The following is a 25,907-nucleotide window of genomic DNA, read 5'->3' as shown; positions in this document are numbered from 1 at the left end:
TGTATGGGGATACAAAATATAAATCCCCCTTCAATAGAGCATATTCTTTAGATTTTCCTAAAATATCTTTAATTCTTTAAGATAACTATATTACAAAATTAAATAAACAATTAAAATGTAAAATAAAATATATTCATAACATACAATTTATCCTATCCATAGTTTACCAACTAAACTTTACAATAAGTTCTCTCTAACCCCTAGGCCCTGACATCTTGGCTTGGGTTGCATTAATTGTTTTGATTTGAAATATATGAGAGGTAATTTTTGAAAGGAACAATTTGCTATTTAAATTTTTTTTTATATTCCTCACCCTTATACGTTTCAAATCAAAGACAAGAGAATTTGTTTTGCAAGAAAATCTGTTGAAATCCCTCTTAAATTCGATTGGATGGGATCTCTTGTCCTTTACTTAACCTGTCCTATCCCATGCATGCCTTTTTGCCTTGTTTCACATGTGGGGGAAGGCAAGTCAGAAGTCTTTAACACATTTCTTATACCTCCTTTTATGGCCTGCAAGTTTTGTATTGACCAGAAAACCTTTTTAATTGCCTTTGACCACATGGCATGTCAAGTTGAGTGAGTGGAGAGGTTTGGGCATAGGTTTGTTTTTAAATTTTTTGTCTCCTCACCTTTTAAACACCCATCCTTGGAGGCTGGTCCATGTACATGGAAGAAGGATAGACCTGTAGAGAAAATGCAAGCAAGGCTAGCGCTTGGACGATGCCCAAACCCTTGGAAAAAGGGTGCATGAGATAGAATGGGAGATGGTGAGGAAGGGTTGGGAGTTAGTAGGGTTAGGGGGTAGTTAGTGTAGGTTATTGCTTTAAATAAAGTTTTTTTAAAATTCCAATATTATTTTGTATGTTTTGGTTATTTAATAGCATATGTTAAGAATTAGAATTTTCTTAAAGTGTTAGTAAAGTTGTAGTTAGGATTTGGTAATTTTAGATTTAGTATTAAATAGAGTTTTAAAATTTGATAGTGACTATGTTAAGTCGATAAAATTATATGGTTTTAATTATCTATTAATTGGTGTATTTTTTATTTTTAGTGTTTAAAAAGTATAGTTATTATAAATCTAATTTTAATCCAAGAAAGTTTTGGTTAGTATGTTATTTTGATTGAACGTTTAAGTAAAACTTAAAGTGAAAAGTTGTTAGTATAATGTTAAGTTAGTATGTTCGAAGCTAAATTAAGTAGAGTAGTTTGGTTGAAGAATGGTTATTAGAATAAGGTTTAAATAAGGTTTATTTAATTGTAGGTTAGATGTTATTTTAGTTAATGGGTTGTTTTATTTGACGTCTTGAATAATTAGAGGTATATTATTTAAATAGTTATTCATAGCAATTAATTATATTGTTAATTGAAATTGTACTTAATAGATATTTTATCGATTAATGTTAGTAGGATTTAAATTAATTGTAAATTATGTTATAAGTTCAATTTTTCAAATTAATAAAGTCTTTTTGAATTACTATTGTAGTATCTTTATGTTAGTTAATAATTAGTAGATTGTTTGGGTTAGTGACTAACATATGTGATTTAGCACCTTATGTTTTAATTAAGATCATGTATTATTATTATTATTGAGACGTTATAACAACATTTGTGTATTTGAATTTCAATGATTTTATACTATATTTGGTCTCAGCACTGGCTAGTGGTTAGGTATAGGATCTAGTATATTTTGTTATAAGTTAATGTGTAGTTTTCTTTATTAGCCTTTATTGAATGCCTTTGTGTTTTAATTAGATTGAAATGAGTTATGATAATATCCAAATTAAGCTTTAGTATGATTTGGTGAGTTAACCTCTAAATGCAGAACTTGATTTTTTCTAAGGATTGATCTAGCATAAGTGTTAAAAAGGATAGCATCATAGTAAATCTAAGAACACAAAAAAAAAAATTAAAAAAATTGTTGGTGTGTTTTTGCCCTGAATTTTTGGGCATGACATTTTCTACATCTTCAAGGTAAGCTATGTTGTTTAAAGTGATAGACAATGTTGAATTAGGGTTTCCTTCATTAAGTTTTATGGAAACTATCTTAAAATTAGGTCTATCCTCATTCTCAACACTATGAACAACTAACATATCCGTGATCTTTATCAAACAATATCTTTTACCGAACAAATTTGTGGAAAAATTATAAAATACCTCTTTTCAAAAATAGGGTTTGCTAAAAAATTCCTCTAAAAAGTCACTTTTGAATGTGTTTGCAATGAAGTAAAATTCAATTCTGTACTCCATTTATCCATCAACTTGAACTTGAATTTATTGTGTACTTTGCAAATATGAAAAAGTTGTCAATTGCATATTGTAATTGGATAACTGCACAAGATCACCTATCTGATCTTTAGATGTCATCCAAGGTTTAATATAGCCTCCTTCTATCATGAAAAACATCCTCAAGACTTTGCATCACAAAATTCTCTGCAAAAAATGTACTTTTCATCTTTTGTTATAGAGTCAACCTTTACTGCAATACTAGTAACTCTAAATTTCATTATAACTTTTTAAAATGAGCTCCAAATAATAAGCGAGCTTAGGTATCATCTAAATATAACTAGATACACCTTTTCCCAACTTTTCTACTTCTAAATTGGTCACTAACTGAAGTTCTCAAATTCAGATGCTATGAACAAGCTTAATTCAAGTTAATTGAATCAAACTCAACAACTGCCTTTGATATTCCTATCTCATCATCACATAATTTTTTTTGAGATATGCATTCCTTTCATGAATGTTTCATTAATTTATTCTCAAAGTTCACTCACAATGTTTCTTTGTTCTTCATTATTAGATCTAAAGTTCCTTTCATGGTTCCTTCTATTATTCCTTCTATTCCCAAATTTTTTTCCATTGTTTCTTTTGTCTCTAAAGTTTCTATCCATTTCATAGTACTTCATTGTGTGTCTAAATTTATTACATAACTGATATACAAGTGCTCTACTTCTAGGATTCTGCTGATCATCAGGTACACGACAATTTTGAGCAATGAATCCTAAGTTGTTACACTTATAACACATGATCTATCTATTTTCTTCATAAGATCTTCTTTCTCTCGATGTTCTTTCATTAGATCTTCTTCTATCTATAGGGTTATTATTTCTAGAAATTCTACTATTTTTTCTATCATTATCATACTTAGATTTCCTACAATCAATTGCATTATGACCCATACTATGACAGTTATGACAATAAAAGTCCTTAACATGATTAAATGACTTATTAATACAATTTCTTTTCATATGACCTATTTCATTACATAAAAAATACTTACCTCTAAATTCATTGATTTTCTCAACTTCTTTAGGTTTTTTAGAAGATTTATAGGATTCAATCTTATCATTAGATTTGTCTTTTTCTTTCAGGTCTAATCTTATCTTAGGTTTCTTTGCAAACATGTTTATTAAATAACCAATACCAGTCTTGTCATAAGAAGGTCTCTATATAGACATTGAATCATCAAGTTTTTCTCTATTAGAATAAAGTTTCTCAAGCTATTGTTTGCACTGTGTCAATTCACCTTTCACAATAGTATTGTACTTATGGAGTTTTTCATGATCTTCTTTCAATGTTTCAAACGTAGATGTTTTCTTTGCCAAACTTGCTCTTAGATCTACATTTTTAGTCTTCAAATCAGATTCAACTTTGCTAGGATCATTTCTCAAATTCAACTTTAGATTACTAATCTTCAACTTTGAATAATCATCATCAGTAGTACTAGATTTAGTAGATTTAGGCTTTGATTTTAGATGTTCAATCCTTTCCTTCAATTGACCAATGTATACTTTGGAGTCTTCATATCTTTCCTTCATCTTATTTCTTTCTTCATTAAGGAGATCAATATGTTCAAGAGCTTCTTCAAGGTTCTTCATCAACTATTCCATATCCATAGGGATCTTACTTAAGTTGTTAGGCCTCTTCAAAGTAACTGAGCTCTAATACCAATTGTTAGAAATAGGGATTACTGGGGGGTGAATCAATAATCTAAAAACTTTAGTCACCAACTAGATATTATTACTTAATTTAAACCATGCATAACAAAGAAATAAAGTAGTGTTGAGCAGTAATAATAACAATACACAAAGATAACTCATGACACCATATTTTGTTAAGTAGGGAAACCATGGCTAAGGGAAAACCCTAGTGGGGATGATACCACTAGATAATACTAATATATAAGTTCTTTGTTAGAGGATGAACCCTATTAGGATTCAATGAGAAAATTTAGTATAAGGAGTCCTTGTTAGGAGATTCCAAACCTGTTAGGAGTTGTAGTATAATGTATGCAAGAAGAGCCCACTAACCAAACATGCAATTTCAACTACAAGAAGAGCTCACTGCTCAAACAAGTAATTTACTATTATGTTTCTTCTTTTTCTAATTCTCTAATCTTCAACCTGATCTTGGATCACCAAATTCAACTTCACATATATTGCTTTCACAAAAGTTTTCTCACTTTCAATCTTACAAAATAACACTTCGCTTACACAATGTTACAAAAAATAGCACACTTCTTATCACAAGAAGTCCTTTGCATAAATACTATACCTTTATAAAAATTACTATTGGGTTAGCTAAGACCATAATTCACTTTTCCAAGTTAGAGAAAACATCTAGGATGTTTGCCCTAATTGGACAAGTAATTTTTTTTGCAACGAAAACAATTCTTTCCTTTAATTTCACTATCTTGCTTCATCAAAACATGATTATGTTTATTTCGTATAGTTTGTAAAAACTTTCCAAGGTTATATACATCATCACCAAAATTTATACTACCTCTGATTAACCCTGTGATAGTGGTTATCTCTAGTAATGCCAGGGAATCTGGGATGAACCTCTTCAATAATGCCCGTAATAGCATGGTTGATAATTTTAGGTCAATCAAGTGGCTTTTCACGAGCTAGAGGAGGTTAAGGAGAAGGTGGTTCAAATGGAAGGAGCTAGGAATCTTAAGGGCCTAGAGAAAGGGATAGATTATGATGATGGGCATAGCCTGGTAGAAAGGAGGATCAACAATCTAGAAAATTATAATCACAATTTGTCGAGCCAAATGATCTCACTACTCAACTCGATCAATAACAACATTTTATCTTTAACTGAGTGGCTTAAAGATAGAGGCATGCAGGGGGATGTGGAAGGAAAAGACAAGGGGTAAAGTTAGATCCAATGAAGAAAATAACATTGGTATCACCTTTTCTACTTTGGACCAGGAAGATCTCAGGACTCACCAGCAGGAGGCTAAGGAGAACAAGATGGCATAGGAGGTTGCATAGGTCATGCAGGAGTTGGAAAGAAAGATCGAGGAGTAGTTCCTATTTTTTTCCTTTTTGGCTAGCTTTTTGTTCTGGCTTTTGGTTCTTTCATTTTGTCTTTTTGGTTTGGCCTTTGTTTATTTGGCTGGGCCTTGTGATACTTCAACCTTTAGACTTGTTTCTTTTGTGGCTGGGCTTCTAACGCTTATTTTCAGCCTGATTTGTATTAACTCTCAGGTTTTAGGATCCCTATAAAACTTGTTTATCTAATAAAAAAATGTATACTACCTCCATGTAACTTTTCTTGTCATAATATGACATTTGCAACATGTTATAAACAAAACAATACACTATTGTAAACCAAATTCTATACTTAGAAATTTTTTTGATAACCAAACACTAAGTATCTTTATTTCTGAGCTTTCCTGTCAACATGTATGTCATGTGTTGCCATTAATGACAAAAAAAACATATCACCATTAGCCAATTTTCAAAACAAACCATTCATAATTTATTTCAAATACAAATTACTATATGTCATACTTGTAGCAAATCCAAGTTTCTCCAAATACTTATCCAATCTTGCATTCTAGGTTCTAGGTGTTTTCTTTAGACCAAACAATGTTTTCTTCAATTTGCATACCATGTCTTTTTATTATGTCAAAGGAAATCATTTAGGATGATCAACATAGACTTCTTCTTCAAGTTCTCCATTTAGAAATGCCAACTTACATCCATCTGATACACTTTAAACTTCTTACTTGCTGCATAAACCAAGAACATTCTAATTGCTTCCATTTTGGCTATAGGGGCATATGTTTCTTCATAATATATACCCTCTTTTTTTGAATATCCTTTGCATACCAATCTAGATTTTTTCCTCACAACTTCACCTTGTTCATTCATTTTTTTTTTCTAAATACCCATTTAGTTCCTAGAACATTCTTGTCTTAAGGTCTAGGAACCAATTCCCATGCCATATTTTATTCTTTGCAATATGGTCTAGTTCTTCCTTCATTGCTTGAATCCAATGATTATCTTTACATGTGTCATCTGTGCTCTTAGGTTCAACTTGATAAATTAATAATAATTACTCATGTACTTTGTTTCTTGTCATCACTCCTTTGTCTTTAATTCCAATAATTTATTTAGCATGGTGATTCTTTGCTCAATTCATACTCGGTGTAGGAGTTTCTATTTCAACTCTCACTTCTTCTCTTGGTTCTAATATGATCTATTCTTCTCTTTGTTTAACAATTTGAACATCATTTTGCAAATCCTTGTTAGTCTTAAATAAAACTTCAATATTCTCTCTAAAAATCTAGGATTATCTTTTTCATTAAAATTATAATCCAACATTCTCTATTTAACTCTATTTTTTAAAAATCTATCTTCACATTTGCACTTTCAACAATTGTCTTAGTTCTATGATTAAAACATCTACAAGCTTTTATTTTCAATGAATAACTAAGGAACATATGTTCATCGCTTCTTGGATCAAACTTACCAATATCTTGATCTCTCTTTATGTAAAAATTACTTCCAGATATTCTAAAATACTTTATTGATGGTGCATGTCCAAACCATAGTTCATAAGGAATCTTGTTTGTGCCTTTTTTGGTCTGCACTCTTTTCTTGGTGTATAATATTGTATTGACTGCTTCCTTGCAAAATGTCTTAGATACATTATTCTCAAACATCCTCTAGCTTCCTCTGATACAAATCTATTCCTTCTTTCTAAAATCTCATTTTTCTCAAGAGTCTTGGGTGCTACCAACTATCTCTTAGTTGCATCTTCATCACAAAACATGTTAAACTCTCTAGAAGTAAACTCTTCACCTCTATTTGATATCAAATATTTAATCTTTACATTAGATTCATTCTCAACTACCTTAAACTTTTCAAATGCCTTAGATTTTTTTTTAAGAAATGTTACCCACATCATTCTAGTGAAATCACCAATAAAAATCATAAAATACCTTTCTCCATAGAACCCTCTTGTTCTAGTAGGACCACTCAAGTCTATATGAACAATTCCTAACTTTTTTGTAGTAGTGAAATTCTTGTTGGGAAATGAAACTTTTTTTTCTTAGCCATGACATACTCTTTGCAAACAACATTAGTAGGCTTCATGGTCTTAGGTAAATCTTTGACTACAAATGTACTACTAGCCTTCACAATATTATCAAATTTTATATAACAAAACCTTCTATGCCATAGCCAACTATTATCCACTTTTGCAACAAAACAAGTCATCTTAATAGGGTTCAATTTAAACACATGACCTTTGGATCTTGTACATGTTCCAATCAACTTACCATCCTTATCTTTGATAATGCAAGTCTTCTCTATGAACTATAATTGATAACCTTTATCAACCAATTGTACAACACTCAAAAAATTATGCTTTAACCCATTAACAAAATAAACATCATCAGTGTTAATCTTTCCATCAAGAGTAATATATCCTATCCCTGTGATATGACAAGCAACATTGTTTCCAACTCTAACAATTCCTCTATCACGATTTCTAAACTTAACAAATTTATTCATGTCATTAGTCATGTGATGTGAATATCCACTATCTATAGTCTGATCAAATTTATTTTCAACTTGAGAAACTAGGGCTTTTTCTTCTCTAATTTTTTCTTTAGGAATTTCTTCTTTTATAGCCATAAATCTTAATTCATCATCACTTTCACTCTGATTTCTTTCCTTAGATTCATCATCTTCATTTGCATACAAACAATCTCTATGTCTTCTAGGATTAAAATTTCTCTTTTAATTTTTCTCTCTTTTAGGAAACTTAGAAGCATATTACAAGTCCAACATTAAAATTTTTTCTTACTATCTAGTTCTCTTCTCACAAGAAGAGTTATTCCTTCTTTGATCTTCCTATCTTCTTCAAATATGGATCTATTGCTGCTAGAATAGTCTCCATTAGTTCTTGTGCATTTTTAAAATAAGGATGAATACTCAATCCACTAAAGGCTGTCACTACTTTGGTTAATTCTCTAGATTGCCTCAAACTTGATTTTATTGCTTCCAACCTTCCAAGTAAAGCTTACCTAGTGAACTTCTCTATGTAGGGTATTATAAGTTCAATCATCTATGCTACTTATTTGAATGATGGTTTTAAGGTTCTCAAAGTATTCCATACAATCTCATCTTCCTCTTTAGATCATTCACAAGACTTAAATCCTGCAATAATCTTAGATATTCTACCAACATAGCTTCTCACACATTCATCTTCCATCATTTTAGCATCTTTAAAGAAACATATTCAAGTCTATAGTCTTACTCTTTTAGCATGCTTATCTACTTCCAAAGTATATTATAAAGCTTTCCAAATTTTATAAGAGGTCTCTAGTCATTTTACGTGACTGTATTCATTTTCAAGAAGAGCTAACAATAATGCTTCTTTGGCTCGCATGTTGCACATAAATATGTCTCTTTCAACTTCACTGCATTACTCAAGGTTTCTTTCCTCCATAATCCCTTTTTTACTCTTTTTAAAAAGCCAATATCTAGGACCCATACATAGAAAATGATTCTTCATATTTTCCTTCTAGTTTTCACAGTTAGCTCCATCAAATTTAGGACTTTCTTTTTTGAGGTGACTCACCATTGATCTCCCAAAGCTATTAAGATTTATCTTCAAGGACCTAATGCTAGGATACCAATTGTTAGAAAGTAAAGTCCACTAATATAACTGATAGGGGGGGAGTAAATCATTTATCCAACTATTACAATTCTTATTAGCTTTATTAACCTTTAAGTATTCAAACAATATAATCAACAACCATACCAACATACTCATACACAATAACACTAGATATGTTAACTAGGGAAACCCTTGATGAGAGGGAAAACCATGGTGGGGATGGTACCCATAGAATGATGTACTAATATAAATGTTACTTCTTAGAGGATGGACCATGTTAGGAGTTAATAGATACATTTAGTTAATATTAATCCCTATTACAAGATTTCAACACTACTAAGAGTTGTAGAAGGAAGATGGACCCACTGTCCAAACAACTTCAAGGGTAAGATCATTGAACTCAATATCTAAGTGATATTTGTATTATTCCTTGTAGAATAATAGAAATTAAATATACTTGGACTTTATTTATCCTATCAATTGGACTTCCTCTTCTGATCTTGATACTAGATCATGAACTCTTCATCCAATAATCGCTTGGATCGCTTACTCACAATTACTAAATACTCTACTCTTATTTTAACACTTCACACTTCATGCACATAAAAATTACACTTTACCAAAGGGAAAAAAACCTTCATTTATATCTCATCCTCAAAGAAATTCCTTGAGTCAACCTTGAGGCTTTCCCAAACAATTATAATAGGAACTCTTTAAGATAATTAATTATTTTAAGATTACACAACACTGCTAGCTCAAAATATTTACAACTTCTCACAAGTGTGACTTTAGACCTCGTGCACTCATTGACATCATCATGAGACTATGTATTGTCACTACCTAATTGCACATATCATGATTTTATCTCTATTAGGAGACACATACCAAATATTAGAAAATGCTTCTTAGGTACTCTATTTCTAAACTGCTTTTTGTAAATTAGTCATATCTTTTGCATATCTTTGACTTTCTTGATGCACACTTAACCACATCATAAGAAAATAGTGTCGAACATGTCCTTGACTATGCTTGACCTGATCATCAATTCTCTATCCATACAACTTTGTTCTTTATCTAGTACTTCGCTAATCTTCATAGAAAGCATATTATGTTGACATCAGTGACAAATATAATCATGAATGCAATATGTCAATCATGCTAACAATCTCCCACATGCTCTAATAATTCTAGGATACTCCCCCAAAGGAATACTATTAGTATTCATGCTAACAAGTATATGCATAGGTGATGAGCACACACAATTTTTTGAAGCATTGGTGGGGTATGACCCAGCCAAAAATGTACTAGTGTTGTCTAAATCTTTAAAAAAATCACTAGTTCATTTTAGGGTTGGGTCAAGCTCCTAGAAATGCTTCAAAAACTCGGTGTGCTTTTTATCTTCTCTAAGAAACTCTAATATGCATAGGTAGATATTGTATATGTTGAGAAAATTCAAATAATTGTTAGTGATCAAGACTATATGATGATTTTCTAATAGGGGATTTCATAACTATTTTGATTAGTAGTCTACTTGTCTTTTAGTGGTATAGATTTTCTGTCTTGTTAGGGGTATTCTCTTGCCGATAAGAGTCATAATTTTGACATCCACAATGTTCTATAACCTAAAAAATCCATCCACTTCTAACAAAAATGAAAACTTGTGTCAGAAATTGTGTATTTTCAGCTTCATTTTTCATCCATGCATATGGATTGTAGTTTTATTTCCCCGAGCTTGCTTCCTCCAAATTATCATGCACATGTCATCAAAATTCCAATGATGAGATAACAATTTTTGGTGGGTTTTCCAACATTAATTTTACATTAGCAACAAATACCTTTGATGCGGATGTCATGGTCAGGGTGGTGTTATCATAGGTTTCCCAATGAAATTTTGACATAATTATTTTTCCTCAAAATCTTCTTTAGCATATTATTTTTTGATGGCCTAGGTGTTGGCATTATGATGACATGACAGTTTTTATGACTATCACATATGTCAGAATTCCAATAGTATAAGCTATTGTCAAAATTTGCAATGTAAGTTTAGTGAAGACTCCTTTTTGTCAGAATGATGAAAGTTTGTTGTCACTTGCAACAAAAAACAAATCTTGGAAATTGATGTCAAATAAAATAGCATATTCAACCCATTACTCTTCTCAAAATCAACCCATGATTCTTCTCAAAAGAGAACTTATTCCTCATTTACTATATCCCAAGCTAATTTCTCATTAATAATAGGTATACATGATTTAATGAAGTTCTAAATTCTTGATCCATTAGGGTGAATTTTTTCCCTAAATAGTTAATCGGTTCAACATTTAATATATATTTATTAAGAAGTGTGGAGGCCAATTTACTTTTAGGCTCTTGAAAAATATTTCACATTGGTTTACCCCCAAAAGCTGTTTTTTCCAAAATTAGGTTCTTAATCTCAATGAATCCTACTTGTAATGGTTTGCAAAAGATTTTCCACTTTACCAATGCCATTTTTTTCATTTTCTAAGGTTCCTTGCTAGAAGAAGTTTCTTAGTTTTGAATCTATTTTATTTTTAGTAGTATTCATAAGGGGAATAATAGACATATAATAAGTAGGAATTATTGTTAATACTGATTTGATCATGGTAATTCTACCTGAATTTGATAGCAACCAATTATTTACTTTTTAGTGGAGCTTGGTCAATGTATGATCCCATAAATCATTTCTTTTGGTGCCTTTCTATAATGGTATTCCTAAATATTTACATGAAAAGTTACCAATTTTGAAGCCTATAATCTTACGTATTTCTACTTATGTGTTTAGTTTTGTATTGAGAAATAAAATTTATGATTTCTAGTGTTCAATAATTAACTAAAGGCCTCCATATACTAGTTGATAATTTTCTTGAACTAGATTGCTTCTTTCCTATGAATTTTTCCTAGGAGGATTGTGTCATTCATAAATTATTGAATGTTGGGGGAGTTATTAGTGATCTAAATCCCTTCAATTTTCCCTTCCATACAAGCTTTTTGTATTAAACTCCAAAGTTCTTTATCAATAATTAAAAATATGAATGGGGAGATTGGGTCACCTTGCCTAATACCATTTGATATATCAGAAAAAAACCTTCATGATTCCTATTAATTAAAATGGACATCTTTGGGGCTAAGTTACAACTATAGATTATATTTATTCATCTTATAGAAAAACCAAAATATTATAAATATTTGCATAAAAAGTCTCCAATTTACTTTATCATAATATTATTGGATGTCAATTTTTATCATCACACAAGATTCCTTATTTGATTGTGTTTTATGTATAATTTCTTGGGCTATTATTATTCCTGCTAGGATAGATCTATTGGATACACATTTTATTTGTTCTTCATAAATTATCTTGGGGAGTAATAATTTAAGTCAATTTTTTAAAACCTTAGATAAAATTTTGTATATTGTATTACAAAATGTTATTATACTAAAATCACCTATTTTGGAATAGTTAGAATTCTTAGGTATTAATGGTAAAAATGTGTTATTAATTTTTGATAGAAGTGTGCTTGAGTTTCTAGTTGCTTAATTTATGATGGAAGTTTGCTTATCTATTTCTAATTTCAATTATTCTATTTATAGATTTTTTTTTAATAATGTGGAATTTAAAAATAAAATTCTATCCCCTATTGATAACATGTTTTCCTAGTCTTATGTTTCTAGTAGATTTATTCTTTTTCTAAGATGTCCTATTATTTAACTAATAATTTTTTTCTTTGCAATAACTTTCATTTCTCATACCAACTCTAATGATTATATATATATATATATATATATATATATGGAATTGAGTTTAGAGACAAAGAAACACATCTTAGATCCTTCAACAACTGATTCATTCTTTCATGACTCTATTAGATCCAAAAAGTCTTCATGTTGGAACCTCATATTCTCAAATCTAAAAGGTTGTTTGGGAGGATTGGTTGGTTCATAAATTTATAGCCTTACACAAAAACTATTTGACACTAACACTTTAAGGATTTCATCCCCTAATGTGAAGTCAAAACTAGAAAAATTTCCAATGAACATGAACCTATCCAATCTCTTAATTATTTGGTTGAAATTGGTGCAAGGGCACCTAAGTAGGCTCATAGAAAGACTTAGGTCTCCTATAATATTTTGGCTTCTAGTGGTGCTAGCCACACCACTAGTTAAATAATAGGTCTAGTTGAGTCCTAAGGTGAATTTAATGGTAGGATGCCTTATGAGGCCTTAATTTCTCATAGTTTCTCATAGTTGCATGTTAGGTCCAATAGGGAATTCTTGTGTTTTGGAGGGTAGGATGGAAAAAATGATTATTTAAGGTCACATTTATTTTTATTTAATCCATTTAAGGATTTTGGTAAATTTTAGTAGCCATTAGATCAAGTTTGAAGATCAAACTCAAAAAGTTGCAAAAGTTGCTAGAAAATTGTCAATGTTGCCATTGACAACATTGACAACATTTTGTTGCATTCGAGAAAATTTGTAGTTGGAGTCTTATTACTGTTTGAAATAGTTAAGAGGAGGCTTTGGATGCATATTTAAGGTCATCCTCAAACTTTTTTTAGGGCTGGAATTTTTGGTTAATTTGGGTCTATACAAACAATCATTAAATATATATAGTTGCAGGTTATGGCTTTTGGAGTATTTGGCATATTCATGAATTGATTTTTCTTTTTTAATATATTGAAGCATATAGGGAGTTCATTTAAAGATTATGTAGATCACTAGTTTGTATTTTTATAAAAAATAAAATTTAGGTTTTAATTTTTTTTGTATTTTTCCTGCTCGTAGTCCTAAATTAGGCAACTGAGCAAGATGGGGTCATAGCTCCTCTTCCCACAGTAGGATATGTATGGTCTCTTGGGATTGGGAGGATGAATCATTGTAAAATTTTTATAGGGAAGTAGGGGCCCTAAGAAGAAAGGAAAGTGTTTTTGTGGTGATTCCCTAGGCAAGCCAATGATGCATGACTAAGGATCACAGTATGCAACAAAGGTATTAGTAGTAATTGAATGTTTGAAATACCTAAATCAAAGGGTGGAATGTGTTGGGAGAATGTATGTAGAAACCCCAACTAAAGTGGGAAGAATTTATGAATAGTCTAAGGTGGATAAAAACTCATTTCTTTCTAGACTGGTTTGAATTCTTGCAAAGCCTTGATTTTGAGGCACTATTATAGGAAGTGTTGTACGGACAACATGGGAGCTTGAGACCATAAGAATATATTAGTCCTTAGAAAAGGGTGTTTGAATCCATAGTTATTTTATCTCCTCATTAAGGATTTTTCCAAGTTATTTCAATTTGTCTTCATTTGGAGGGCTAATTGCTTATGGCCTTTTTACAAGCAATTTTGAGCAATTTTGTGTGATTCTTGGAACTCGATTAGGGTTTCATTTCCAATGGTGGTAGAAAGTCTTGGAGAGTGTCCTAGGGATCTTTGAAGTTCCTATATCTTCATTTGAGGGTTATTTTTGAGATTTAGGTTGAATGTGGAGATATGGAAGGAGAAGCCATAAGACTAACTTAAGCTTAGGAATGGTGTGCATTAGTTGAAGAGCCTAGGCCCTAATAGTTAGGATCCCAAGGGGAGTAGGGAAGGAAGAAAACCTATTAGGTTAAGAGAAAGACTTAAAGAGACCCTAGAGGAATCTAGAGTAGAAGCAAGACTAAGTGTCACATTAGAGTGGTATAAGAGCAAGTTAAAGACTTGGGAATGAGGTGTATGCCTACAACTACTAGAGAGTTAGTGGGTGAGTCAAGTATGGTAACTAAAGAAGAGATAGATAATTTGATGAGAAAAAGGAGAAGAATAGACTCCTCAAAGAGGCCTTAGCAGAGGTAAAGGTAAAGTTGGATGCAATCGCTGATGCAAACAAGAAAAAGGAAGAGGAGAGCATTGACAAGGGTAAAGTGGTAGCAGAGGAAGATGTTGTCCCTGAGCTAGGACCTATCTTGAATGAAGAGCCTTTCTTGAAGGCCATAAAAGCCCTAAGATAGAAAGCCTTAGAAGGTGTGTTGTTATTTAATGGGAAGATGGACATAGATGTTGTGATGGATTAGATAGATGGGATGGAGAACCATTGTGAATGTGTGTAATGAAATAACTTTCACAATAGAATAAATAATATGAAATATTATATAAGTACTTGATAATAGCTAAGAGTAATAGGCCACTTTGAGGGGGAAACCTCCAAATATCTCCAATGAGAACACACTTCACCATACGATGATGAAATAAGACTCACAACCTCCTATATATATACCTAATTATGCTTAGGTTGAATAGAAATAACCCTTCATAACACCTAGGCCGACCTACCTACCTAAATTATAATATAATAATGATAATATGACTTAATTAAGGATTAATATAGCCACAAGTAGACTATTAATAACCCTATATACAATAATATTAAGGATGTAGTATGCCCCCTCTCTTGAAAGAAGCATTGTCCTCAATGCTAACCATGTGTGGATTCTTTTGAAGGAACTCCTCATCCTCCCATGTGGCCTCTTAAACTAGTAAATTCTTCCATTGGATGAGATACTGAGTTAGGGTTTTTTTTGGTACTCTATAATCTAGACACATGTGCCAAGTTTCATCCTTCTTACACACCAACACAACAGGTGATGAGTAAGCACTTTGGCTATGCCTGATAATTCCTGCCTCTAGAATTTCCTCAACAATTTTTTTTATCTCACTTTTTTTATGTGTCAGTACCTATAAGGCCTAATGTTTGGTGGTTGAATCCCTAGAACTAGTTGTATGGCATGGCCATGATCCCTCTTAGGAGGAAGTCCTTTAGGCATATCTCCAAGAATCACTAAGTGACGATCAATTATTGCTTGTAAATCTAGATGGGTAAGAGAATTAGATTAGGAGACTTCTAATGAACATAGCTAGGCCAAAAATCCATCCACACCTTTCTTAAGAAGTTTTTTCATTTGATGAGAGCTTACCATCTGTGGGGATTTTTCCTTCAATCCCCTTAGCTCCACTACCTTTACTTGTGATTGAAATCGTATAAACAGTTCCTAGAAGTTCATCTCAATTGTTCCCAATGTAGTATGCCATTGTACTCCCAAAACAATATTTTCTTCACCCATGGATATCACATACATTGGAGTATCAAGTTGGTATTCTCCCATGGATAATTTGATGCTATGCCACTTCCCTGAACAACTAATTGTGCCCCCATCTACAATTAAAACTTGAAACTCTAGGGCTTGATATATAAAACAATTTAGAGGAGTAGCCAACCTTTTGTTGATGAAATTATGAGTACTACCCCATTCTATCAACACTATTACTTTTTGTTTCTTTAAGAAACCCACTATCTTGAGAGTTTGTGATGCATTGAAACCTAAGAGTGCATGAAAAGAAATGATTGGTTGAGAATCATGTGATTCCTCACCTGAATCCCTATCCTCCTCTAATATGGGATCATCCTCTTCTTCCTCACTTGGACCTTCAATATAGATTAATTTCTTTTCAGTATATTTATGTCCTCGACTATATTTGCTATCACAATTGAAACACAAGCCTTTTGCACTTTTCTCCTCCATTTTTTGTGGAGTCAACCTAGTAGGTTGAGGAAGATAAGGTGTTGAATATCCTTTATCTCTTATCACATTAGCCCCCTACTCTCTAGAAATCAATAATTTCTCCTCTACCCTGTGTGCCAATATAAAAGACTCATTTACTAAACTAGGACAAAACATGCATACCTCGTGTTGAATGTGATCCTTGAGACCACCCAAGAATAAATTATTCAAGTTATCCTCTATAATTTTATCCACTCTTAAGCATAGATTTTGGAATTGTTGAATATAATCCTTAACTAATTCTATTTGTTGAAGCTTAGCAAGTTGGCTAAAGAAGTTTTTTGTCACACTATTGCTATATTGTGCTTGGAGTTCTTCTGCAAAAAATGACCGTGAGATAGTGAGACCCTTTTTCCTCCTATGAGTACAAAGCCAATGATACCAAATGAATTGATTTGGTTCTAGATATAACGAAGCCATCATAACCTTTTGTCCATATGAGATTTGATTTATTTCAAAAAAAATTGCCATTTGATTTATTCATGTTAGAGGATCCTTGCCATCAAATTTGTGCATATCCACCTTTGGAATTTTTTTTCTAGATCCTATAGGATTAATAAAATTTGTGTCATTATTAGTTGACTTGAAGGTTTCACCTTAATTTCTTGAGAGCTCCTTCCTTGTTTCATTCATAAAGGTGCTTAACATTCTTCACATATCTGATATATCTCCTTGTAGGTCACACATATCCTTCTTAACCTTTTCCTTGAACTTATTAAGTTCCTTGTTAAGCTTACTATCCTCTGTTGCTTCCCAATTTTGATTAGAGGATTTCCCCAGTGTGGTAGAATTCTTTTTGCCTCTTTTTGGAGGCCCCATCATGATGGAAACCAATGCAAATTCTCTAATTTCTTATTTTTTTACTATAACTTACTTGGGCCAATAAATCCTTACTTAGACAAAATCACCCAAAAATTTAGCAAATTTGCTACCTTGAGAGAGAATTTTCCTAATTTTACAATATCTTGCTTATTTTTGTTTTTTGATTTCTCCAATATTTTAATTTAGGCTCCTCTACTATGTATTGAAAGACCCAATACAAGTTATACTCCAATTCGGCAGGATGTGAGAGATATGAAGATCTCAAAAAATTGTGTAGAAATAGTAATTCTACAATAATTTCCTCAAAATTTCTCCAATTCATCTAAATTTTGGGCTATATATTCCTTAATATGATCTGCAAAAACCCTTAAAAAATATTTGAAAAATTCACTAAAATTTGAAAGTTATGCTCTTCCCAAAATCGGTCGAATGTTGAGAAAAAAATCTTGCTTCTATGGTGCCAAGATCATGCTCTGATACCACTTGTAATGAAATAACTTGCACAATAGAATAAAAATATGGAATATTGTATAAATACTTGATAATAGCTGAGAGTAATAGGCCACTTCGAGGGGGAAACCTCCAAATATCTCCAATGAGAACACAATTCACCATACGATGATGAAATAAGACTCACAACCTCCTATATATACCTAATTATGCTTAGGTTGAATGGAAACAACCATTTATAACACCTAGGCCAACCTACCTACCTAAATTATTATATAATAATGATAATATGACTTAATTAAGGATTAAGATAGCCACAAGTTGATTATTCATAACCCTATATACAATAATATTAAGGGTGTAGCAATGTGAAGGGGTGTCAAAGGCACAAACGATTAAAGTGGCCAATTTAAGACTTAGAGGATCAACATTAACATGGTGGAAATATTTCCAAGATGAGAGGATTAGTATGGGCAAGAAGCCTATAGCCAATTGGAATGAAATGCTAACCAAACTAAGGAAGAACATCCTACTGGAAAACTATGAGATTCAGCTTCACAAAAGGAGATAAGGATTGAGATAGAAAAATTTGGATGTGAAATCTATTAGAAATAGATAATACTGAGGGTTGGGGTTGGGGGGGGGGGGGGGGGGGGGGGGGGGGTGGTGAATCAATATTCTACAATTTTTTTCCCATAATTGAATATTATTAATTTCTTTATAACTTGCATATGAAATTAAACTAACAATGCTGAGCAATAAATATAACCATACACATAGAGAACTCATAACACCATTACTTGTTAAATAGGGAAACCTTGTCCAAGGGAAAACCCTAGTGGGGATGATACCCACTAGATGATTCACTAAACAATAGGATCCAATTAAGGATATTGACCCTATTAGGAGTCTATAAAGTTCATATAGTGTCTCGAGTCCTTGTTAGAGGACTAGGCCTTGTTAGAAGCCTCAACCCTATTAGGAGTTGGTAGATCAATTATAATGTATGCAAGAAGAGTTCACTTCCCTAACATGCAATTGTACAATTCAATTCCTTCACATAATAGATATACATACAATACTTTCTTATTGATGTAACTTGCACTTGCTTTGATCTTTACATTAGATTTTGCATCACATAAGCCTTACAAATTTATCTCACATGACACATCTAATCATGCAACTTCCATAGTATCTGCGCATCACATCTATTCATCGTGCAACACACTTACACTCTATTTGTGCAACATAAGATCTTTCCTTATACCTTGTGCATTCATAAATTATTGCTAAGTTGGCTTCCATGTCTTTACACACTTGACATAATATAAAATAATATCCACTAGTTAGCTTAACATGACTTAGTATTTATTTTGAAATCAAAATAATTCATAAAGTCATACAACATTTTTTTTGCTATGCTCTATTCTATACTGTTAAATAGCAGGATAGTTAAACTTACTATAACTTGCATCATACTAACTATACACACATGTGCACTAGTACATGTCATCATGATAATTTTATGAACCTTCCTTAGCTATGCATAATCTTAACCCTCTATACATTGTCCATATTGATAAGATCTATAAACTGTACTCTTTCAAATTGTCCAATACATAGATAATTTTTTGTCTCTAAATACATAAATGAAATGCTGAGTATATGTTTCCATCAATGAAAATCATCAATATATCTAACTATGTATATTGCCAACAATCTCCCCCTTTGGCATTAATGGAAACATTTGGAAAAATTGGGTAAGTCCCAAAATGATGTCATACAAAAAAAAAAAAAAAAACTATACACAAATTTCCTTCAAAATAGAACAATTTTATTCATGTTTTTGATGGATCGTTGCATTCCTTATCAATCCTTTACATTGATACTTACATAAGCTCCCAGTTACATATATATTTACATTTATACAATTTTCTCTATATAATGCTACCCCTTTGACATTAATGGAAAAGGTGTCAAAAATTGTATCATAAAAACTTGTTGTTGATCAACTTGTCACTTTGGATATGAAATCTGCAAAATCAATCTTCAACCTATCAAAGTCCTTCTTCTATTTTCCTTTGAATGTATCTCATATATTTATGAGTGTACAAAGTGCATGGGATACCACTTCAATTGTGCTCAAGTCAGTATAGGTGAATTTGTCATAGGAATTCTTTGCTGAAATACATTACTCCAATTGCCTCTACAAAATTATAACCTTGGGTACTAGATATTCTTTGAGAATAGAAAATCTTCTAATTACCTTCTCCTTGTCAAATTCAATGCTTTTGACACCATTGTGGATCTTCTCAATCTCATTCTCAAAATGTTCAATTCTGATCTCAATTTTCTACAATCTTGTAGTGAGTGACTGAAGCTCACTCATATGGCCTTTGATCTTTGCATCAAAATTAGATAAGTATAGGACATTGCACACTATCCATATAACTTCTTACCTTCAATAATGCACTCTCTCAACTCCTTAATGTTTCCATCAAGTACCTTCAAATTATTGCACACATTAGTGTACATTGTGTTGAATAGTGTTACATCTTAATTACTTTTTACTTGCACTGCCACTACTTCAACTAAAGTTGTGAATTCCCCATCAAAGTTCTTCAACAACTCTTTTTCTTAGCTTGCAAGTTTTGATTAGCTACAATTGTAGAAACTATCTTCTGCATGTGCTTTAAGACTTCAACAAGAGTTTTCTCTAGAGACTTTATAGATTTTTTTATCTCAAACAATTTGCTCAAAGTACCCAATAGCTCTTTCTAGTCTTCATCATCAAATGGAATAGGTATTAATGTTGATGTTCCAACTGGTAATACTACTGATAATATAGTATCCTTTCTCATGTGTTCCTCTACATTCTTCTTTTCCTCAGCCTCTTTCTTCATCTTCTTTTCTTCCTCTAACTTTTTCTTTTCTTCTTCTTCTTTCTTCTTCTTCTCCTATTCTTCTTTCCTCTTCTTTTCCTCTTCTAATTTTATCTTCTTTTCTTCAACTTCCTTCCTTTTCTTTTCATTTTCTTCCTTCTTCTTTTTCTCTTCCTATTCATCATTAGAACTGAAATAGGCAATGATATTGCCAACAATATTTTCCCCATACACTACAAATGGATTCTCCTTTGTGTCCACAGTTATGTGCATACTATCCACTTGCATGGATTTAGTACCAATAACAATGTGAGGTGGAGATAGTGCTTGCTGAGTCCCTTCTACCTCTTCCTCTTCCCTAGAAGGTGTATTTTCCTATACATACATTGGACTATCAACCTTTTCTTGCACACTCTCCTTACATATTGAGGACATATATTTCATTATAGCCTCCTTTTTTTCTTTCCTTACCTCCTCATAATTCCTTCCATTAGAAGAATTTATCTTCTTTTGTTTCTTAGCAAGGGCTCAATACCCTTCAAAATTGTCTCAGATTCCTCTTTTGATCCAACATCACACAACTTTTTTATGGATGAGATCCTCATATTTAGATCTTCTACTACCCTTCTCTTCCTATTGATCAAACAATTGTATTGGTATTTTGGAATCTTATTCTAAATGCTATAAAATATTTTATTCCTCAAAATCATATTTCTAATCAAGGCATTCTCTAATTTCCTCATATCCATACTTCTATACATACTATAAAATTTATTCAACTGAACAACATTGTCATCATTTATAATCTGCATGTTCAGATTTTCTACCTTTGGTTTCCATGCTTTCTTGCCTGTGGCTATCTTGGCTTCCTATGCATCTTTCTCAATAGGTTTTTCTACATCATCATTATCCTCTGAGCTTTTAGAACTACTCACTTGCATGATTTTCCTCCTTTTTCTATTCCTAGTTCTGATTTGCTTCACTTGTTTCTTTTCTTGGGGTGAATGTTCTTTCTTGATCTTTACCAGTCTTCCTAACTTCCTTTGTGCAGTAGGTGCTTCCACCTTTGAGTTCCTTGTTGATTGCTCATAGGTTTATCTTATAGGTTGTACTTGCACAACTATTGTATATGGTGTAATGGGAGCTTGCACACATGGTTGTGCCACTATTACACCTTCTGAAGGTCCTGCCACTACAATAGGTGTTGCTACCAACATTTTGTTTTCCCACTAGCCTTCATATCCAACACAATTCCCTTTATCTCATTGAATTCCTATTTGTTCATGCCAAATTCCTTGAGTATGGAATCTATCCCCATTTCTACTTTATTTTTACTCTCCTTTCCATGGAGCTTAGACTCTCTTGACCTTTCATCATATATCACCCATCTAAGACATTTTGTATCCTTCTCAGACTTGAGTATGATTTGTGCATACCCTTCAATAAGTTTTGCACTCATCTCATAGCCCATAGGCTCAATGAACTTCACTCTAGGTATCACTACTTCATGCATGTGTTTCTAATTTCCACCATGAAGCATAAATCATCCTTATACTTTCTATCATAGAAGGGAGGTATCCTATACCTCAATTTCATTTTAGACTAAAAAAAGCTTCATCATTCTGTCAATATCAATGTCTCTGACATTCTCTAGTTTAGATCTATAGCTTTGAGTTACAATCTTCATTGTGTACTCCCTACTATCACAATTGATTACTCTAGGAAATGTATTCATAACATAAAAGAATAAATGAGTAAATAGAGACTCAAATCTAAATATTGCATTCTTAGTTTTCTTTATCTTCATAATATTGTCCAAAAGTTGCACTCTGACAATGTCACACAAATTAACTTTTCTCCTTTCAGCAACCATCACATATGTTGTATGAACAAGTATAGAGTATACCCTTGATCCATGGTTCAACTTGTACCCTAAGTTTAGTCAACAATTTGAATTCTTTACCCTAAATAGGATCAACTTTCATATTTCTTTTGTCAAACTTGGTTTTCAAGTTTTTCTCTACTAATTTCTTGACACTTTTCTCATTAATAAGATTAGAACCATCATTTCTGAATCTTGTGACCATGTGGATTAGGTCATTATCAATGAAAATCTATGCATCACCTAACTAGAACATATCATCATGAACTCTGCTTAATATAATTCAGTTTCACTCATGATTGTTGAATTCTGTGTAGAACATATACTTCACCAAATTCAAATATTCAAGGTTCACATACTCAAACTTTAGGAATAAGTCATTATTACACATGACTCCTAAGTCCTTATGAATCTCCTCATCACCTATACTCTTGATTTTGAAATGTATATAATTCCTTATATCCATTACATGTAATAAATTTTCTAGAACTTGCAAAAATGCACCTATAGGATCATCTAGTAAAGAAACAAATGGGTGTTTCTTGAACTCATACCTTGGTCTATCACTAACGTCATGCACTCTTTGACTAGCCATTCTTTAACAACTATAAATACTGGTTTCAATATACCATAAAATACCTCAAATTCATGATTTTAGGGATTCTACAACTTTCAACTTCAAAAACTTGCTTCTCACTTCAATTGCTATCAAATCACTCTTCAATTCTCTCAAGACACTTTGCATGAACAAATGGTGCATCAAATCTTGTTTGCGATCCTTAAATAATTTCAAATTGCATTGTGTAATAAATTTCTATCTACCACAATATCAAAATACTATCTCTATTTACTAGTGACCTTGATCTTACAATTCATGCTTACTACGATCACATCAAGACTTGAACATTGAAACATAGCTTTCTCTCTATGTCTTCTACCTTTTGTTAATTGTACAATCTCTAACTCACTTTCATACATCAATTTTGACCATTGATGCTTTGCTGCTTACTACAATAGCTTAATTCAGAGAGGTTGAGTCACAACCAATCAGTTACTTCAACTTCCATCAAGTACATCAAAGAATTTCTCTTCCAATACTGTATGTGAACTCTTTAGATTACAAGATTTCACAAAAACTTCTTTGAATTCCTCAACATGTTCCTTGACTACTTATTTTTTACTATTGTTACCTCCATTTTCATTCCTTCTATCATTCTTATTGTTTAGTTCTCTCTATCCATTCTATAGAATTTTTTTGTGTGTCCAAAGCTATTGCATAACTAACATTCATGTGCATTCCTCCTTCGATTGTTCTCATTTTGACTCTCAAGTGCTCTATAATTCCTTGTAATATGTCTAGGATTGTTACATTTGTAATAAACAAACTACTTTGTTTCACCATTAAGTTTCTTTACATCATTAGATCTACTCTGCGATCTACTTCTTCCATTACCTATAGGGTTAGTATTTCTAAATATTCTACTATTCTTATTATCATCAACAAGCTTAGGTTTCTTACATTCAACCACCTTATGTCCATAACCGTGAAAATTATAATAATAGAAATTAGTAATGGGTTTAAAACACTTACCTATGTAATATCTCTTCATATGTCCAAATTCATTACATGCGAAACATCTACCTTTGATTTCATGTCTTACTTTTTTGGATGAATCATCTTGCTTAGGTTCTTCAACTTGCTTTGTTGTTCTATGTTCATCAAATTTCTTTGTCAATTTAGTTTTCTCTACTTCATCAGACCAATTGAAATTTTCTTTAGGTATTTCTACTATAGAATATGCTTCTATCCTAATCTAATATTTTTTTGCTAACTTCTCTCCAAGAAGATATCCAAGGCCCATCTTGTCATAAGAAGGTCTTTGATTAAATATTTGTTCATCAATTTTCTTAGAACTTGTGTAAAGTTTCTCTAACTGCTATTTAGTTTGTGTCAACTCTCCTTTCATAATGATGTATTTTTCTAACTTTGTATACTCTATCTTAATAAAATCTAATTCAGATGTCACTTGACTTAACTTGGATCTAAGGTCTGTATTCTCATATTTTAGATTAGGTTCACTCTTATTGCCACCAGTCTTAAGACTCAAGTTCAAAATTTTTTAGCTCATGTTTCAAGATCTCATTCTCTTTCTTGAGATTTTATGTATCATCATTAGCACCAATCTACACAAATGATTTCTTGCCAAATTTTAGATCATCAATATCATCTTCGAGTTTACCAATGTAAACTTTTGCATCTTTGTATCTATCTTTCATGTTGTCTCTTTCTTTAGTAAGAAGGTCAATCTATTAAAGAGCTTCTTCAAGATTCTTCTTCAACTATTCTATATTCACTAGTATCTTACTTAAGTTGTTAAGCCTCTTCAAAGTAATTGTGCTCTAATACCAAATATTAGAAACATATAATACTGAGAGGGGGGTGTGAATCAATATTCTATATACTTTTTCCCATAATTGAATATTGTTAATTGTTTTATAACTTGCATATGAAAGTAAACTAATAATTCTAAATAGTAAATATAACCATACACATAGAGAAATCATAATACCATTATTTCTTAACTAGGAAACCTTGGCCAAGGGAAAACCCCAGTGGGGATGATACCCACTAGATGATTCACTAAAAAATAGGATCCGGTTAATAATATTGATCTTGTTAGAAGTCTACGAAGTTCATATAGTGTCTCAAGTATTTGTTAGAGGATGAGGCTTTGTTAGAAGCCTCAACCATGTAAGGAGTTGGTAGATCAATTACAATGTATGCAAGAAGATACTATTGCCCTAACATGCAATTATACAATTTAGTTCCTTCATAGAATAGATATACATACAATATTTTCTTCCTGCTATAACTCACACTTGCTCTAATATTTACATTAGATTCGCATCACATAAGCCTTGCAAATGGATATCACATGACACATCTAATCATGCAACTTCCATAGTATCTACACATCACATCTATTTATTGTGTGACACACTTACACTCCATTTGTGCAACATAAGATCTTTCCCTATACCTTGTGCATTCATAAATTGTTGGTCAATTGGCCTCCATGTCTTCACACACTTGAAAAATTATAAAATAATATCCACATAGCTAAACTTGACTTATTAATTATTTTGAAATCAAAATAATTCCTAAAGTTGTATAGCTTTGTTTTCTGCTATGCTCTGTTCTCCATTGTTAAATATTGACATAGTTAAACTTATTGTAACTTCTGTCATATGTACTATACACACATGCACACTAGTATATGTCATCATGAAAATGTTATGAACCTTCTTCAACTATGCATAAACATAGC

Source organism: Cupressus sempervirens, chromosome 11 (genome assembly GCF_028749045.1).
Source record: "Cupressus sempervirens isolate cs-2001-9-10 chromosome 11, ASM2874904v1, whole genome shotgun sequence".
Lineage (NCBI taxonomy): Eukaryota > Viridiplantae > Streptophyta > Pinopsida > Cupressales > Cupressaceae > Cupressus > Cupressus sempervirens.
The sequence above is the reverse complement of the archived record's forward strand: the minus strand, read 5'-3'. Positions refer to the sequence as shown.